Source organism: Emydura macquarii, unplaced genomic scaffold, assembly GCF_026122565.2.
Source record: "Emydura macquarii macquarii isolate MOO-44397 ecotype Brisbane River unplaced genomic scaffold, CSIRO-AGI_Emac_v2 contig_820, whole genome shotgun sequence".
Lineage (NCBI taxonomy): Eukaryota > Metazoa > Chordata > Testudines > Chelidae > Emydura > Emydura macquarii.
Window position 1 is genome coordinate 1,748,534 of NW_027130957.1, and position 13,476 is coordinate 1,762,009.

The window sequence follows — 13,476 nt, forward strand, 5'->3', positions numbered from 1 at the left end:
AAACGTCATTTAGCCATGTGCACTGCTCTCTGCCCATATGGTTTCCACCATCCACTTCCCAGTCCCTCTTCTCCTGGTGTGTCCTGTCAATAACAGTCCCACTCCCTTCAGGGAATATAGGCCCTCTGACTCCAGTTTCACTGATCATGATACAGCAGGCAGAGCACACTAGAACAACAAAGCCTCAAGCCCTCCTGAGTGAGGGTGGGTGCCCCAGAATCTGGAATTTAGAGACCAACCTACCTGCAGCGTAGGAAGTGGCAGTGCATGCTAACTCCACATTGCCCTGCCGACAAACCCTGTCCTGGAGAGACCTCCGCAAGGGCCAAGAGGGGAATTACATCTTCAAGCCCAGTGTAATCCTTGGTTTTAATTCTGAGTTTGATCATTTGTGAAGCTGATAAGAAATTCTTGACAGCATTTTTTCATTAGAAAATGCTGATTCATTGAAACTATAACTTTTTGCCAGAAAGGGTCAGTCTTGATGAATTTTTCAACTTGAAAGGTATTTGGAGAAAGTTTAGAAATTGTCAGAACATTTCGTTTGAACATTTTCAAAGTGAAAAGATCCAGTTTTCTGGTTCAAAATGACTTTTTTTTTTTGCTTTGAAATCTAAGCTACCTAGAGGGAAAAATATTAAAAACCGGTTGAAATCAAAATTAAACAATTGGAATGATCAAAACAAGATATTTTGAGTGACCCAAACATTTTTTCATATTTTCAGTTTGTGAACATTTTTGGCAATATTGACTGTTTGTTGCAATTCAGGACATTACATTTTTCCTTGCCCAGCTCTACTTCTTAGAGCGGCTGGTCTTTTTGATGGGGACAGCTGCTTATTGGTGTGTCTCAGCCCAAACTCTTTCAATGTAGGCCACCAAAGAGCCATCAAATGTTACAGCTGTCAGTCACTAACAGCATGGGCTGGATTAGAACTGGCAACCAGAGGTGACAGGCTCCCTCTCTCATTACCAGACCCCTCTGACAGCCAGCCTCCCAAATCAAATTACTCTGGAGGCTTCCTGAGCACAGAAGGACACACCTTCCAGATTTGCTCTCTTCATGCCTGTTGCTGGTCCTGTTCCATTAAGCTAATGCAGAACTGTTATTACAGCCTATTATACTGTGATCAGACATTTGCTTTGTCACCATATGAGAACATTAAAGCAGGGAATGTTTCCTCTCACTGTTTTGGAAGGTGCCTGTGCCCAGTTTAATCGTGGACATGCTGTCACAGGGAGCTTTTTCCAAAGTCTGCAAATCCTTGGTTAAGGATGCGGGACTGAGAATAGCCATAACAGCTGTCACTGGGCGCATGGGAAAAAAATCTGGCTTTTATGGCACTAGGGGGCGCCTTGTGATTTCAGATAGATGGCCTTGTCTGACTGGCGTTTGCTTCTGGAGAAAGGGGACTGGGACCAATTGCCCGTACGAGGTTCTGCCAGGAAATAGGACAAATGTTCTGTTCAGTGGAGAGCTTCAGTCTACCAGGAGAGAGGCCTCTTCCAAATGACTATCTGCTGGAATAAAGTTATTCCAACCCCTGTCAGCCCATTTTTAAGCATATAATTCAAAATACAGTGTGCATTTAGGGCTGATGGAAAGGTGCAGGATCAACAGCTTTTGAGACTGAAGCCATCTGTTTATCCATAGAACAGTCACAGGATGGGCAGTAGCCGTGCATGCTTTCCCCACGCTGTAAACGTGCCTCACCTCTACAGCAGGTCTGAGAAGGGATTCTCTGCCCATTCAGTCTTTGGCCTCCCAGGGTGCTGGTTGACACTGATTGCGGTGATGTGTGTAATGGAATGCTAAATTGTGTTATACCGATCAGCAAGTAGGTGGTGCTGTGTGTAAAATACCTTATTTAAAATAATCTTAGCCATACCTGGCGGAGCCCTGAAGGATTTTATAGTGAACACAACACATCTGGCGTTCTCTGAGGAGTAGACTGTCTGCATCTGAGATCTGATACAGAAGCCTCATCTGCCATTAGCAGCCCTGCAACCTACAGTGTACAAGCAGTACATGACAAAGTGGACACCTGTCACTTCTGCAAAGAGAACTACGTTGCTACTCCATGAGTAAGAACTCTTGGTCACTTCTGAGCGAGGCGGGATTTAAACCAACAGTAGAGATGAAAGGTTCTGTATCCCATTGCCAATCTCTGGAGGCAACTGATCTTCCACACCACCTTTGAAAAATAAATCTGGGAGTTGATTTTCAGGATTGTTGCATGAAATGAGAATCCATTCACAAAGAACAACATTCTAGGGAATGATGCTTTTAGTTTCATGAGATGGAAAAACAAAGGGGAAGTGTTCACTCTGTCATGATTGGAAGGGGAGGGGTGTATAATCAAATTAGAGGATTTGTTTGACAATGGACAGTTTAAACTTTTTCTGACGCTTCAAGAGGATTTTATCTATTAATGCAAATCAGATGTAGAAATGCAGCTAGTATGGATCCAGGCTTACATAACTCATCTGAACCAGCACAAGATGTTTAGCTCAATTCAGGAATTGCTGGGTGAATGCTTTTGCTTGTGTGATACAGGAAGTCCAACTAGATGATCACAGTGACCTTTTATGGCCTTAAAATCTACGAATCCATGAACTCCAGTTGTAGATCTGCATTTCATATCTGTACAGTGGGCTGAATCAAATCCACTGTTCCAAGAATTTTAAAGCACAAGGTTGAAATCCAGAGCAGAATCTGAGCTTTTGAATTTAGCTTGTTGTTAAGAGCAGTTCTAGCAGTAAACTCCAATCCACACTCAGTTTGAGGTTTGGATCCAAGGTTTAAGTTTGGGCCCATCTCTGCATGTAATTTAAAAACTGTTACTGAGAAAATTATTGTTTCTTTGCATTGTGGTAATGCCTAGGAACTGCGTTCATGGACCAGGCCCAAATGGGCTAAGGTCTGTACAAACACAGATCAAAAAGACAGACTGTAAACGTTTTGGGTCAGGGACTACATATAAAACGAAAGAGGACAGGTGGAGACAAACAGGCAGACGGGTCTACACTTGGCGTATTCTGTGTATGATGTACGCTGTAGTTTATTGCTAACTTTGTAGTAAAAAAAATCTGAGCATGAGGGTCAGTCTGACAAATTCAGGGAGTTATTTTGAGACTTTAATAATACACTTAGGTTTTGGGATGGTCACGTCCTGCTCCCCTTTCTTCAGCTGTGTTTGCACTGTTCTTAAGGCACTGAAGTACTGAATCAGCCATCACCGAGGCGGCACTTCCGCACAGCGCCCACCAGGAGAGCTGTTCTTCACAGTTAGAGCTACATTTAAAGTGAAATGCAGAGTTATTTGCTTTTATGAAAAGTTATGAAAGATTTGGGAGCGTGAGTACATAGGACCTCTGCTCCTGCTTTTAGATATGTAGGTGCTCTGAAATTAATATAATTTCCTTGGATTCCTCTGCTACTCTAGTAAATCATTTATTGGGGCAGGCTATTTATGGAAAAAGCCCCTATGCCTCTCTTCTTAAACTAATACATTGGTCCCAAAATACTGCTTTCCAACCTTCAATCTCTCTCTCTCTTTGTCTTCCAATCTGGGTCTGTACAAAACTAAAGATCAGAATGGAAACTTGACATTTGAAAATTAGGAATGAGTTGCAGTTTGGGGAGCGGCTGTCAACAAGTGTTGATAACACGATTTTAATAGGGATTTCCCTGGAGAAAGCAGTGCTGTTTCACCTCCATGGCAATACCAAATCATCTAACTGGACTTGATTAATTTTGGACTTAGTCAAACTCATTTAGTTCTATTTAGATTTCCCTGGCTGATGGAAGGTTGATTAGTTAATTTCAGACTGGATTAATGAACTCTACCAATTAATTAGGGTGAGACTTGTGGGATTAGTGCATTTTACTTACCCACATATAGCTAATTAGAGGCAGGACAGACACTTACAAGCCTGTGGCAGATTAGTGCTTTACAACCCTGACTAGTCTATCCAACCACCTTAATCAATTTCAGACACAATTAGTTAATCAATTTCACACTAGACTAGTCTGCTCAGAATCATGTCATTTCAGAGGCAGCCTGTTTGCCTTAAATTAATCTACTCAGGCCTAAATGATCTGATCTAGAACTAATGAGTTTGGCCACCAGCATGATACGCAGATTAGGATTCAGCTCTGCCTGATTAGTCACTTCAGATGGCTGGTTGTTAAATCTGATTTGAGCCTAATTATAACTATTAATCTTAAATGTGGTTACAGTAGGTAGATGTTGTGATTAAGTGTCTGTAAGGAAATGGGGAGGAATAGAGTTTTGTTAAATTATGGAAAGTAGGAGAGGGGTGTCCCTTTCTTCTCTACTAGCATTAGCCCTTCACTGTCTGTAATCAAATTCTTACTGATAATACTATTCTTCCCATACACTGAGGTTTTTTTTCCTGAGCTCTTTCTTTGTGGATTGCCTGGCAGGAATGGGTCAGGAGACCTAGTGATTATAAGTATCAGTTAAAAGGCAAGGAAGGAAGGGCTGACTCCTGGTTTCTTCAGGCCAGGGGGTGAACATTAACTACTAGCTTTAAATGCTCTCAGTGCAGAGTTGATAGACAACAGCTGCTGACTGGAAAGTGGAAATGTTCTTGGATAAGTACCATGGCATGAGAAGAGGATGCTGAGGTCCTGCTGCTTGGCTCTGCATTTTAACTCTGGTTTGTACATTATCTGAGGCAGGCTGGGCTGCTAGTCTTCCATGAAGAAGCCAGGAGATGTACTGTGTGTGGTAAGAGAGGTACCTGAATGTAATCTCTTGTTCCAGTAGATAGTGCCTTTCATCTGTGCTGACCAGGATTAGGGCCTGGATTCCCAAAGGTATTTAAATGCCTAACTCCCATTGGGATTTCAGTGAAAGTGAGGTACCTAAATTCCTTTGAGGCTCTGGGCCTAGGTCACTCTTGAAAGACCATCATGTTTAAAGGGGGAGCAGAAGCTGGAAGGATAGTGGTGTGGGGTAGAGGAGATCCTGACTAGGGATACTGGGCAGAAGCCCCTGTTCTTCCAAGCAGGGCCATTGCAGCCTTGTACCCAGGCAGAGCAATCCGAACTTAATTTAAGAGTTCATCAGAAGGCTCAGGCACTTAAAGCACAGGGGCTCTATTTACCTGCAACAGGAGGAAGCCAGGCTAAATCAGCCTTGAAGCTGCAGGGAGTCTAGGTGCTTCAAAGCTGCTAGTCGGGTCACTCCGCCGTCCCTTCGACTGCTGGCAAAGCACCAGAGCCTGAAAACAGCTGAGCTGGAATTCAGTTACCACAATTTCATGGAATCATAGAGGATTAGGGTTGGAAGGGACCCCAGCAGGTCATCTAGTCCAACCCGCTGCTCCAAGCAGGACCAACCCCAACTAAATCATCCCAGCCAGGGCTTTGCCAAGCTGGGCCTTAAACAACTCTAAGGATGGAAATTCCACCACCTCCCTAGGTACCCCATTCCAGTGCTTCACCACCTTCCTAGGGAAAAAGTTTTCCCTAACATCCAATGTAGACCTCCGCCACTGCAACTTGTGACCATTGCTCCTTGTTCTGTCATCTACTACCACTGAGAACAGCCTAGCTCCATCCTCCCTGGAACACTCCTTCAGGTAGTTAAAGGCTGCTATCAAATCCCCCCTCGTTCTTCTCTTCTGCAGACTAAACAAGCCCAGTTCCCTCAGCCTCTCCTCATAAGTCTTGTGCTCCAGCCCCCTAGTCATTTTTGTTGCCCTCCGCTGGACTTTTTCCAATTTGTCCACATCCTTTTTGTAGTGGGTGCCCAAAACTGGACCCAATACTCCAAATGAGGCCTCGCTAGTGCCAAATAGAGGGGAATAATCACTTCCCTCGATCTGCTGGCAATGCTCCTGTTAATGCAGCCCAATATGCCGTTAGCCTTCTTGGCAGTAAGGACACACTGCTGACTCATCTCCAGCTTCTTGTCCACTGTAACTCCCAGGTCCTTTTCTCCAGAACTACTGCCAAGCCAGTTTGTCCCAGTCTGTAGCAGTGCATGGGATTCTTCTATCCTCAGGGCAGGACTCTGCCCTTGTCCTTGTTGAACCTCATCAGATTTCTTTTGGCCCAATCCTCTAATTTGTCTAGGTCAATCTGTATTCTATCAATTCAGCTAAACTGCTGCCAACTTGTTTACGCGCACCCTTACAGCGGATAATAAGTGGCTAATACCAATTTCGCTTCAATTGATTCCTTACTGACCTACGCTAAATCGATCTGAGCTAGTTGTAGACAAGCTCTAAGCCTTTGCAGGAGGCTTTGCTTCCAAGCAACTATCATCTAGGGCCAGGCCAGCCATGAACCCAAAGCCGGGACCTTGACGTCTGCCAGAAAAGTGACTGTGTTGCACGCTGTGTTTTTAAACGGGGTGGTGGCCATGACCTGCAGATCCTAACTCAATCACTGGCCTGACATGTGAGTCAGAGAGCATGGTGACAGTGCTCTAAACAACAGCTGTGCTTTTCCCTGACCACAGCACATGTTCCTGTTACTTAACTCTGCTGTTAAAAAAAAAAAAAAAAAAAGACAACAAGCAGAATGGATCGTGTCCTGGCTCTGTGACCCAGACCTGCCCGAGGAGATAAGAAGACACTGATAGTGTCATCCTATCACCCTAAAGATCACAAGGGTTCCATCAGGCTGCAGCTGCTCCACCGATTCTTGTTCCTGGAAGCTCTAAACGGTGCAATAGTGCAAACTGTTTCTGGGTTCAAACAAACAAACAAACGGCACTCGGCAATGTGATCTGGTGCTGAAAGCAAGGAGTGGGCGTCAGGATTCCTGGATTCTATTCCTGGCTCTGCCACTGACTTGCTGAATGATCTTGAGGGAATCATTTCTCCACTCTGTCCTTTGCCTGTCTGTGAAGTGGGTAGCACAATGCTTTATTCTTTGTATTACGTAACACTTAGGGGTTCCCGTCATAGATCAGGACTTCGCTGTGCTAGGGGCTGTACAAACACATAACAAAAAGATCCCACATCAATGGAACAAACAGATGGTCCCTGCCCCCAAAGAGTTCAAGGGAGTGGTGGGAGGCTTACTGCAGGAATATGGTACATCAATAGCTTTCTGTTCTTTGGTGGTGGTGTTGCCATTAGGAGATGTATTGTAGGGTGCACTGTTCCCAGGGGATCTCTTAGCTGTTCTCACCTCAGACTCTCTGATCTTGCCTGCAGCTTCCTCCAGGCCAATTTGTTTTGTTATGAATCACAATAGTTACTGGGAGGTAAATTCCTTCCACTTTGCTCAGCCCACCTGAATGAGAAGCATTTCTTAATGGACAGAAATTGAGCTAAGGGCCAGAACTAAGCCCAGGCAGGACTGAAGGTATCCAAACAGGGCTTCTCCCGGCATTTGGTGGTGGAGGATCAAACCAGGGACACATCTAATGCTGACATTTCTCACACAACTACCAGTGGTAGCCACCTTTCTGAAAGTGACATTCTCACTAATGATTTTGACAGCCCCCTAGGGCTCAATGGGGCAGATACAAGACAAGTGCTCAGATCCTCCAAGGCACTGAAATCAATGTGAGTTAGGCCCTCCACCTAACTCAAAGGTCTTTAAGCACCAATGTCCCTGCCCTGAAGAACTCATAATCAGCAGATAAAGGAGGAGGAAACATTTAACAAAGACCTTCTGTCTCTCTAGGGATTTATACTGCACCCACTGCTACTGTTCTCCCAGAGCTGAGAACAATCAAATCTGTGATGTTGAGGTTTGCCAGATGCTGGTGCTGCTGTTCCAGGGCTTCTTACTCTGTAGGCAACCGTGGGTTTGCGGCATGGACAGCACTTGTTCTGTTGCGCTTTTCTCTAGGTTTTTGCACTGGGAAACAGCCTTCCAATGAGCTTTTAGTAAGAGTTATTAAAAGGGAAATGTAACTATTTGTTCGGTCAGTCCCTGTACAAATCTTAAAGCATGCCATAGGACCAGATTTTTAAAGGTATTTAAGCACCTAGTGAAGTTGGGGACTTAAGCACGTCTGGAAATCCCACTCAGTGCCTGCCTGCATCCTGTAGGTGCTTGAGCACCTTGGAAACCTGACCTGCTAAGCCCTCATTCAAATAGGATCTAGACTCCCTAGCGGTGGCTGAGCGTGCCTCCCGTCCTGCCAACATCCAACACAATAGCACTCTTCAGCAAGAGAGTAGAGGCAGAGGGTCGAGGGACGGGAGAGCTTGGCTGATGGGTGAGAGGCCAAGGTCAAAGCTAGTCCTGGTTGGCAGTTAAAATTGCTGTGATCTGGGGGCCTGCATGCAATCAGCTTGGAAGATCTCAGTCCAGTTCTCGGTGCATCGCAAAGGAGACCGGCCCCAGGAGGCACTAATCGGCAGCACTATTGTTTGCATTCTCCCCATAAAGGCCAAGGTCTTTATGGGCTCTCCTTGCCTCTGGAGGTGGTCCCTGCCCAGGGCATAGACTCCCTGGTCTGCTTGTGTGGGGGACACTTGTGCTGCCACTCTCTAGGCGGTACATGCACACATGTCCTGTGCCTACGCAGAGCAGCGGGGTTGCCAGGGCTGGCATTCCGCCTCTACAGCCTCTCTCTCTTGCACACGCGTGTGCACACACGTGAATGTGAAAAGATGTCTCCAGAATGCTAACAGAATGCTAACTTACAAACATGCTCCCACCCAGCCCTAGCTGATTTGTGGCTAGCAGCACTTTCAATGAAATCTCTGAGCTCAGCAAAACAGGTCCCGTTTCCTCCTGAAGTCCAAGAGAACCCCTGCTCGCGACTGGAAGGCTCACGCTTCCTGCCAGAGTAGCCAGTCTGGAAAGCCCAATGGGTTCCTCTCCTGTGCCCCAAGTCCCCATCCTCTCTCACGGTTCATCAGTCCAAGCATCTACATCACAGTGAAAATCTCCCCAGCCCTAAGCAAAGGGACTAGAATCGGGTTTTAGAGGGAGCCTTTTATGGTCAAGGCTCTTTTATAGAATAAAGACTTGTCTACACAGGGAAATGTACTAGCTTAAAGCGAATTAAGCTACACCGGACAAAGACCACTGTTGTTCTGATATAGGGAGTTACACCAGTATAATTACCGTGGTACAAATGTACCGGTACATTTCCCAAGGAGACAAGTCCGGAGATGCTGGCAGTCCAGGATCTGAGCAGGCAAAGGGCAGCCACTTGGTACTCAAAGGTACCTGTAGCTTTGTACCCTAGCTATGCAACCGCTGTCATGGCAGGACGCTGTCTTGTTATAATGTAGCGTGGATTGACCGGGCAGTTATCCCCATGTGAGCGAGTTGTGCTACTGCACGGGGCCAAAACTTCCAAACTTGGGTTCCGAAGTTAGGTGCCTATTGGAGTGATCTGGCTTTGAGGTGGCGCTTCCACTGCTCCCACTCAGTGGCGAAGCCAGCCAGGCTTTGCACCTGACGAGTCGGCAGGTGGGCTGGAGAGCGAGCCTGCCCCAGGCTCATCAAACAGCAGCCTCACAGGACGGGAGCTGCCAGGGCGCAGAGATGACCCCTGATTGCTGACAGTGTGGGGGACGGAGTGAGGGCAGCCGGCTTCACCAGTGTTATTGAGCATGCTCAGTACAAGCCAAGCAGCAAATCAGGGGGTGGGGGAGGCAGGTGACCCCTCATGCCTCTCCCGCCCCCGCAGATGTTGCCTCTGGCAGGGCGGGCTCGCTGTCCCATCCTATGTGAAAATTCGGGTCGGACGCCTCCTCTTGTCAACTGCATGATACGCTTGACAAGGCACCAGACATGCACCTGAAGGCCTCTGGCGGGGGGGCAGTCACCGCCCCACGTCCCGGCATTCGCTCTGCCACTGCTCCCAGGGGCTTCAGTGGGCCCTGCCCAATCAGTGGTGTAGACTCAAGCAAACAGATGGGCCTTGCTAGCCTGCTCTGACCGGCAGCGAACCTCAGCTCTGCCGAATCACAAGAGGGAGCCTGGTTTTTGGATCTGTGTGAGCCTCTGCATCCCCTCTGCAGATCAAACTGTATCCTATGTCACCAGACTCTGGTGCCGCTACCGCAGCTCACTGCATACATTTTACCCCGCCATGGCCTGTGCTGACCTGTCCTCCCCTGCTGTGCTGTGCAGCCATTTCTGGATGGGTGCAGTCTGGGTCCTTATCCCAGCCTCTTTCAGTGGCCAGGGTTATGGGTGTGTTTTTTCCCACGTGGTTCAGTGAACAGTGGGACGTCATCTCGCGGCGTCATAGGGGAGCTGGGGGGGCCGCTTGTACAGACAGAGGATGCGTGGCCCCAGCTACACAACGGAAGAATCACGGCAGAACTTTGGGCGGCCCCAAAACACAGCAGAGCTGGTGACTGCCTTGTTGCGTGTGGACACCACCCTGCGTGGGTTAACTTCAGTCCCGACTAGTATAGATGGGCCGTTTCATTGTTGCTAGCGTAGTTTCATCCTCCGCACAGGCAGCATTAAAAGAGGTCGGTAACATATCGCCAGTTGTCCTGCGCCCCTTGAGGACACTCTTACATGAGGCTGGAATGCCTGCTCCAGGAGTTGCCTGCACGATAAACATGAGGCCAGCTGTCAGCATGATCCCATGAGTCAAGGTGCTATAATTAACCTGGCCTCCCCTTGCTCCCCACTCCCTCTCCCCTGCCAGTATTTACAGGCCTCTGTGTGGACGGGCGCCGGAATTTGGAATAATAACCTGTTTGTCACTTGAGTTCCCAGATGAATCGGGAACTGACACCCTGATCATGTGAACCTGAGTTTTGGCCATGTCAGAAATGGCCTGAACTAAACCCAGCTCTGTCCTTGTTCTCCTGAAGATGTTCCTCCTGCCAGAAGCCCTGGGTGTCCTGGCCAACTGGGCCTATGTCCCTCAAGCTCTGAAAAGACAGCTGAGCTTCCCGGTAATTCAGATGAATCCTGGAAAGTTCCGGGAGATGCTGGGAGATTTCCATGCTGTGAAGTGGTTTAATTAGGGGCATCTCCCACCTCTGCATGCTGCTGAATAATAGTCTGCGTGGGATGGTGAATAGGACACAGACCTGCAAGTCAGGAGACCTAGAGCCGATTTCTGGCTCTACCGCTGCCCTGCTGGGTAACCTTTGGCAAATCACTTCCCCTCCACAAGCCTCAGTTTCCCTATCGCTAGAACCCACCTTTTGTAAAGCACTTTGGGTGGGATTCACAAATCAATGGGAGCCTAAAATACCTTTGTGAATCCCACCTTTTGATATCTAGGGATGGGATGCACCAGACCAGTGCTAATCATGATTAAATCATCTCCAGCTGAGGTGCCTTTTATCCATGAGTCAGATTCCTCTGAAGTGCACCATAGCCTGGATCGGGGGGAATAATCCCACTAAGCCTTGCAAGAGTTCTGCAAATATTTCAGCCAAAGCACCCCAGCTGGTGGGGGGATTGTGATGGGGCAGGTGGAGATTGCATACTCAATGCCAGAGAGGTGGGGAAATAGCAGCTGTGTGGGGCTGATGGCCTTACACCAGGGAAAGGTTTCTGTAGGCTGACAGTTTCTCCTGCTTTACTCTCCTCCCTGGGGATTCGGAGTCTTCCTATCTAACCCACAAGGGCAATAAATTCAGGAAGCTGCTGAGCCTTCCCAGTGCCAGGCAGAGCTGGGCCCTACAGTTCAGTGCCCAGGGGGGGAGGCGTCCTGTTGGGAGTCGCTCCCATGTAGAGAGGAAAGGGAGTTTCCTTCTCCTAGGGGACAAGCCAGGCAGCTTGCAATCTCCCCTACTAGGACATGAACAATTGGGGTGGGCTCCTCAAGGGGGCCACCTGCTGTCTCCCCCGTCACACTTTGTTCTCCTGGCAGCTGCATCCAGAGAACAAACAGGAACCTGTCTGCTGTCCTACTCCTGCACTAGAGGCCAATGAGTTCAGAGTAGGGGCTGAGTGGCTAAGAGGAGAGGTAACAGCTCGTTATGTTATTACACTCATTAATTTGGGTCAAGAAACCCTCCCACAGCCCTTACCCCCAGGGAGCCAAGCAAGCGTGAGAATGCCTAGGCGTGGGTGCTCAGTACTAGCCTCTTCCTCCCACGGACAGAGATTCTACTGACCGTTTCACAAGCATCAACTCAGCCCTTTATCCTCCTGCAGGAGAGAAATGGAGTTCCCTGCTGGTTACCGTGTGTGACTCGAGACCCTGCAAAAACTAGGGTCCTGTCCACTCATCATGGACTTCAAAGACCATGGAGCCCTTTGTATAGGAGTTGAAGGTTTTACCCCTGTGTCTTTGCAAAATGTGGTATGTGGTGTCTAGCTGTGGCCCTCCACCCCAGAGGTGGCTGCATTTCAGTGGTAAGCAGAATGTTTCTGTATGCACAGTTTATAGAGTGATTTGGGGATTGTAAATTGGACCACTGACTCAGGCTGAGTGCAGAGATCCTTGGCACAGGTGACGGGGTATTTATTGTCAGCACACATGTATATATGCATTATTTGTTTATACATCTATTTAATGCAGACTCTGCCTCTGTCCCTAGGTAGGGAAAGCAATAGACTCTGGCCTTTTAATTCCTGCTGTTCTATTTTTGATTCCCTCCTCTCTAGCCTAGTAAAGGCTGCTCCATTCTAGTCTTTCTGCTGATGAGTTTGCAGGGAGATGAGCAGCTGGGATGAAATTAGCACTTGACTTTGATGTGAACTCTACCCCATGGAACAGTTACTGGGCGGAGCTTCTTTTATTAACACTTCTGCCCTGGAGACTGGCGGCCAGTGGAATCTGTGCTTTAAAAAATAGTCTCTGGAGTCTGATCTGAGCAAAATCCCAAAGTGTCACTGTACAACTACATTTTATTAGAGATGGTGCAGCATCCGCCATAAATACTTAGGGCTCCCTGAAGGTGGAGGGAATGTGCCAGCTTGCTTACCCCTCGTTTACGCTGTGACATCAATCAAAGCCTAATGAGGAGTTTGATACCGGCCACTCTGTTTAAAACAAAATAAAAAATTGTCTAGCGACTTCCATCTTGTGGATCTCAAAGCACATTAGCACTTTACACACCTTAATGAGTCGACCCTCACGATCCCCCTGTGAGCCCGGGAAGTACTGTTTGTATCAGAAGCGGCGCCGTTTATTGACTAGAGCATTGTACTGGGATGCAGGTGACATGATTTTTGTTAATCCTTTGACCTCCAGCGCACGTCACCTCTGGAGCACCAGTGCTTGTCCTCTCAATAGCCATGTCTGAATGAAGCAACTTCCAGTTCCCATGACAAGCCTGCTTTTCTTTTCCTGGTTCCTCACCCACCTCCTTCCAGGATTTTGTTTGCTGCTGAAGGATCTAATCTTGTTCCTGACTTCAACGTGAGCAGACGCTTGCCCAAGGCAATCTGTCCAGCCAAAGAATGGATGCGGTGATGGGTTTCCTTTAACCCAGTATTGATGCTGTAGTTTCTGAGTCAATTAACTGGTGACTTCATTCAATAGCATAAATTTAGCTCATCCCCAGCCTGCCCTGCCCAACATGGTTCTTTACAGT